Raw genomic sequence first — 6,989 nt, 5'->3', positions numbered from 1 at the left:
GCCCTACCAGCTTGATATATTTGATATGACTATTAGATGGTAGCTTGGTACATGAGCAAGAGTGAAAAAAATTGGAGTATTGCATGCGTATTACATATATTTATATATGTAGCATATTACATGAGATACTATGATGAAACTATTCTCTGCATATATACTTTCAATATTCTTACAGAAGAACAAAACTGTTTAAAAAGATAAAATAATACGGAGCTATTTCTCTTATAAAAAAAAAAAGAAATAAAAATAGAATAATAAACCACATTGATTACATGAAGTATATTGCATCTAACTTAATTAAACTAGAGATAAACGCCTTGTGGTGGATTCTCCTGAGTTTGACTGTAAAGGTACTGGGAGATCTGCAAATCTATCCACTACCCTATCAAGATCAAGGGAATCCACTACAGGGTTCTCAATAGAAATTGTGCCTAGACTGGTCAGTCGTGCCTGACCCATTGATGTCCTGAGGTAAGTTTTGGCCAATTTCAAGACAGAAAAAGATCGCTCACATTTGGCATTACTGACAGGGAAAGTTAAAGCCAAATGCATTAAATTACAAAGTGTGGTGAAACCTTCCTTCATTGGTTTCAATTTATCCAAAGCATCAGAAATAGAGATCACATCATCCCGTAGTGTTCTCTGAGCAACAAGTAATTCTGCATGAAGGCTTTCCCTTTCAATTGAGTACTGGTCAGCAAGGTATTGCAAGTCATTTTCATTTAAGAAATTTGGAGATGATGGGTGGCAAGCAGCTTCACCAAGGAGGATGCTTTTTGGTTCATCAAATCTTTGTCTAAATTCACTGAGTACTTTGTCAAAAATAGGGATATACAGAGACCTTTTACAGTAGGCTTTTGGGTCCTCAACCCTTTCAAAAGTGTCTCGTTGGCCTGTGTTTTCGATGACAAAGGATTCCAACAGACGTGAAGATGGTTTCCTTTTCCTTGAAGGCTAACGGAAAGTTGAAGCTATGTTTCTCTCAGTAGCAAAATCAATTGATTTTTGCCAAATGGTGTTGAAATGGTAGTCTGTTGTTCTTTTGTCACTAATAATTTCAAGTGTTTCTTGTGCCATGCTAAGTGCTGCAGCAAGTTCCATATTCTCATTCTGCCATGTCTTTGACAGTGGAGTTGTAATATCAAATACTTCAGAAAAGGTAATCAACAGAAAGACTGTCTCAAACTTATTTAAAGCTTGTAGGAATCCATTAGCTAAGGCTTTTTCTTCACTAGATCTTCCATGGTTAGACAAATCTTCTAGAGTACCCATCAAAATCTCAAAGCGTTGTGATATTGACTTAAGGGCCTTATGGTTGTATTCCCATTTGTGTTGTTACACTTTAGGAAGTTCCAGAACTGACAATTTTTTGTCTTTCTGGAGGTCTACGCAAGGTTGAGCCACGGATGAAGTTAATCAGAGCTGAAATCAAGTTAAAAAATTCTGCTACTTCTGGCAGGCAGCCAGCTGTGTGAGTTATGACTAACTGCAATCTGTGTGCAGAACATGGTGCATAAAAGTATGGATTCTTCACAGATTCTCGATTTTATGCCTGTACACCACTGATTTTGCCACTCATTGCAGATGCTGTATCGTAGCACTGTGCTATTAGTTTATTAATATTCAAGCCAATATTACGGAGCTTCTCTAACAAACGCGTTAGCTACAGAAGTAGCATCAAGATTCTTCAAAGAAATGAATCCTATGAACCTCTCATTTACTGTTTCATCTGTGACATATCTAATGCAGACACAGAGCTGCTCAGTATTACTAACATCTCTAGTCTCATCAGATATTACTGCAAATAAGGGTGATGACTTGGCTTCTTTGGCTATGACATCAAGCACACAATCGGCTACAGCTTTGAGAAGATAATTCTGACTTAACTCAGATGTATACTTGGCATTTAATGGAATCTTTTTTTTTTCAGGTCACAAAATCTTTCAGACTCTTTGCTTATTAAGTCAAAAATTTCCAGAGAGGCAGCCTTATTTAATGAACTTTCGCTTTCATCATGCCCCATGAATGCTATGTTTGTTTTAGCAGTTGTGATAACAATGTTCAATAGTGTCTTAACATATTCTTTATTGTGAAGAACCTGCTGTTTATGTTGGCTATCAAGCTGTTTATGAGCATCACCATGCAACTGTGAAATTTTGAGGTTGAGCCATTTTTCCATGGCAATAACACGGCATGTGCCTTTTTCATGCTTTAACGCCTTTTCATGCATCTTCCAGTTACTGAAACCTTCGTCGGTAAATGCCATTTCTCTGTGCCCTACATTAGCACCAAAGAGTGCATGCAAAGCAGTATAATCTGTCACCAGTCACGGAGTATTCAAGTCACTCATACCTACCATACCAATCACATTGAAAAGACCTGGTCTGAGAACCAAACTGTACTTTTGGATACATTTTTAGTCTTGGTTGTGTGGGTCCATCTTCAGGTCTCATGGCTATATCAGTAAATTGTCCTTTAGTAGGAATTTCAAGGTTTTCAGTTGTGCTGGGTCGTGGCTGAAAAAAAAAAAAAAAAAAAAATATATATATATATATATATATATATATATATATATATATATATATATATATATATATATATATATATATATATGTGTGTGTGTGTGTGTGTGTGTGTGTGTATATATATATATATATCTATATAGACACTGGTGTTCCGTATATTCATTCACATATAGATATTAATCATAATCCTATGCACATACATTAGGTCAGTATTTATATTAAAAGGATAAAATAATATTTTATCCTATCTAAATGGATGGATGGAAACCATCTCGCCACCCATTGGAAAAACAGAACAAAGTCATTATTTAACCATCTCGCCACCCGAGTAGTGGGAAAAACAGAACAAAGAATAACTAATAATTCCATAAGTCTATATATAAACTTATATATATATATATATATATATATATATATATATATATATATATATATATATATATATATATATATATATATATATATATATATATATATATATATATATATATATATATATATATATATATATATATATTTATATATATATATATATATATATATATATATATATATATATATATATATATATATATATATATATATATATATATATATATATATATATATATATATATATATATATATATATATATATATATATATATATTATCTATATATATATATATATATATATATATATTATTATGCATATCAAGTTTATCTTGTATAACGCATTGCACATTCACTGTAAATGTATAGCCTACATTGAAAAATATTAACAATTATGCACAAACCTATGTGTGCGTTTATTATGCATATCAAGTTTATCTTGTGACATAAAAGACCTAAAAGTACAATTATGCCAAACCGTTTTTAGGTTTTTAGTTGAACAAAAATATCAAAATACGTAAATGGATTAAAAAAAAAAAGCCTAGGCTTCACAAGTTAACCTTTTCTACTAGTTAATCTACTGTATAGTTACTTACACATATCTGAATGGCTTTGGCTTGGTGACTATCCTCGGTTGTTTCCTGCATTTCAGATTCATTTACAGCAGCTGTGCAACAGCAGCCACTTTTTCTTGGCGCTCATCTTTGGAAGTGCGAGTGCAAAAGACTTTTCTTATGTCACCCTGATGACCCTTTCATGGTTTGAGATTTACAATAGCTAAATTGTATCTTATATTATAACAGATTTGTGATTTCAGCTACATCATTAACGTTACATATCAAATCTGTAATGGCAATATTGCATGCGTATTAATTAGTATAGTGATTAGTTATCATTAGCATTAAAACACAGTAACACATGAATTTATTGATTCGCGCATAGGCTTATCCAACAATCTTATTTGGCTTCAATACACAGGCTATGCTTCCTACACAAGAAAAGAAAAAAAAATTGTACTAACACCAGAACTACGATTTCTGAGTATCCATAGATTAATCAAGGCAAATGTACATACATGCACTGTTACATGCTACTACGATTGCGCAATCCGACGCCATGACTTTAATGTCACGCAGTTGCACTATTTTTGTTTCTTTTCCACGTCTTGTTTATCATCCATATATCACGTAGCACCTATCATGGGCCTAGAAATTAACTGATTACCAAACACTCAAACCATTACACAAATATTACACATAACACCAAGATATAAATCGATTGCTAAATACCAGACAACACGACGTTCCTACAGAGCGTGAAGTAAACAAATCATAATAGCAACGACTCATCGAGTCTCTGAGTGCAGTACGTGTAAGGAACATGTTACGGATTACATGAAGTAACCATCTGTTAACGCATGGGAATTTTAAAGTACTGTCAAAATGCTCTTCACTGGTTTTAATGAAATTTGTAAATCATTCAGTTAGCTCAGCTGCCTAGGTATTTACTAAAGAAATACTTCTTACTGAATTATCCCTGACTGCGGTCTATGACTTTCCTTGGATATTTGATATAGGTGCTAAATTGCTAATATCTGAGGTTTGCATGTTGATTAGGGATACTGCAAGTTTCTATGAGATGTGTTGGGTCAGTGTTTTTTGCGAGGCTGGGACTTTATTTTGGGGGGCCCAGCCCCAATAGCAACCCCCCCCCTTGGTGACGCCACTGAGACAGACAGAGAGAGAGAGAGAGAGAGAGAGAGACAGAGAGAGAGAGAAAGTCTGCTTCGGTGTGTTTGCCGTGTCGTGGAGACACATCATTACTTTCGGAAACATGTGTGCCGTAAAGAGATCCCCAAGAAGGCGAGGGGTAGCTCCCGATACATTTTTTTATAATTATTATTTATTTTTTTTTTTGTGACAGAAAGACGACAAGAGAACGTAATGAATATCCTACTTGTCCTTCCTAAATCAGGCAGTTTATCGAACGACTCGAAAGCCAAAGACGACGATTTACTGAGCTCGTAAATGTATAATCATAGCCTCTCTCTCTCTCTCTCTCTCTCTCCACGTTTGGCAAAAAGCAATATATATATTTATCCTGTTGATGAACACTTTCTCGGTGTCATATCGCCGATTTGTTTGAGAGATGTTGATGATCCTTGTGTTCTAGGATGAAGAAACTGATGCAGATTTTTTTTTTTTTCGCGAGAAATGGTGCTTGTGGGACGAAATGCATTTCAAGATGCTGTGAGGATCAAAACTGCTGATTTCTTATGATTTTGAGTACATTGTCAAATGAATGAAATAAGGATACTGAATAAAAAATAAAGGGATTATACCCAGTACAGTTATTAATGAAAGACATTAAATATTGATTGATATGTATACACGTCCTGATATTAATAAGTGATAATTCATTTTCAGTTGAAAATAGTAAAATAAAATACTTGAAATAATGCACTATAAACATTTTTTGGCGGTACGGAGAGTCCCAAAATTAAAATTCGTACTTTTACCCATCATTAAACCATTCACAGAGGCATGTAAAAAAGTGAAAAATAGAGAAAAATAAAAAACACCTAAAACAAGCTCGGACACATGATTATAGCCAATTGATAGCTGTCTTTCAAAAGAAGAAAAACAAAGCGGTATCACAATCTTAAAAAAAGTATTATAATACCTTAAATGTGGCTGCTCCATATTTTAATAATAACAGAGATAGATGTCCTTTAATAACTGACAGTTTGGCACCGTGGTACCTTAAGAGAATGCAATTAAATAACTGCCAAAACGTTTTCTCCAGAAAATATCCTGCAGTGTAGAGCCTAACTCCTCTCAGAGCAAAAACTTGAATCCCAAGAAGAGTAAAAAAACGAGATGCTGTTGAAAAACTTTGCTGGCGCCTCAATGTAGCCGCACAGGAATTCCCAAGCATCCTTCTGACACCATAATAATCACTTAATAATTCAGACTAACATAACTGTAAATTTAACATAGATGCAACCCTCCAAGCTATAAAATGTCGCACAAATGGAGCGTGAACACTAAAAATCTCTTTGGAAATAGCGGCCCAAACTCACGAAACGGAAAAAGGTTCGGAACGACAAAAAACCTTTGATTCTTTCCGATGCATTTCGTCGGGATGACGGAGCCCTCCCGATGCGCAATAAATCTCGCATTTCAGATCCATGACAGATATTGCATTGCAAGTCTTGTTATTACAATGCGTTCTGCATCCCAGCAATCCATCACTGGATTCGCGGCTGTTTTGCAAGGTAAAGGAGGGAATTGTTTGCCGGCGCGTCAATTTTACAGCTATTTTTTTTTAATCCGGGGATCCTGATTTTTCTGGACGGCGTCTTTTCATTGACAGGAGTTCCGAACCTTCCACGTTTGCTTTCCTTATATCTGTCTTTTTTCTGTTCCTTTTATTCAGCAACTTTTCAAATTGTTCTCTTTTACTTCTGACACTAAATTCTAATATGAGTTATATTTTTAGTCTAATTTACATATGACAAAAATGGTGTATATATTTGTACAAGCTTTCTGAAATATCTTGAAGTTTTCCAAAGCATGTTTTAAGATAATAACGACAGTTGAAGTCCGCGTGTAGACAAGATGATGCCTTGCTGATGAGTTATGAGTTAGCAACGAATAAGAAGCAGCCATTTTCATGAACGTTATCTGCTCAGAGAGTTATAATTGGTTCGGAAATCTGAGAATTATTATGCAAATGACACGCTTATTTCCGGAGCAGCCTCTTTTAAGAGTCAACTTATCAGTGAAAGTTTCAAGATAAGAAAGACAAAGCTTTCGCATTTTTTTTTTAATGGTTGGTAAAATGTCAGTTTATTTCTGAGTTATAGTATGACATAATGAGATTTAGGAGTGGTGTACTGAAATATCAAAATTTTTTAAGAACTAGGTTTTAATGATGAAGCATAAACTGCTAGAATTATTTGCATTAGAGGCTGAGTTGGTGTAACAATTGAATATAAAACTGACTATTAACAATGAAACCGACTGAATACTAATGACTGACAGAATTTTATCTAAAACTAATTTCACATTAATCATGATAACTGACGCC

General features: G+C 34.3%; 1 pseudogene; it reads right to left on the bottom strand.

Moving 5' to 3' along the window:
- Window positions 1-297: 297 nt before the first annotated feature.
- LOC136855277 (zinc finger MYM-type protein 1-like) lies at window positions 298-2,512 on the bottom strand (annotated as a pseudogene).
- Between the last annotated feature and the right edge of the window lie 4,477 nt (window positions 2,513-6,989).

The sequence above is a fragment of the Macrobrachium rosenbergii genome, chromosome 31 (genome assembly GCF_040412425.1).
Source record: "Macrobrachium rosenbergii isolate ZJJX-2024 chromosome 31, ASM4041242v1, whole genome shotgun sequence".
Lineage (NCBI taxonomy): Eukaryota > Metazoa > Arthropoda > Malacostraca > Decapoda > Palaemonidae > Macrobrachium > Macrobrachium rosenbergii.
The sequence above is the reverse complement of the archived record's forward strand: the minus strand, read 5'-3'. Positions and strand labels throughout refer to the sequence as shown.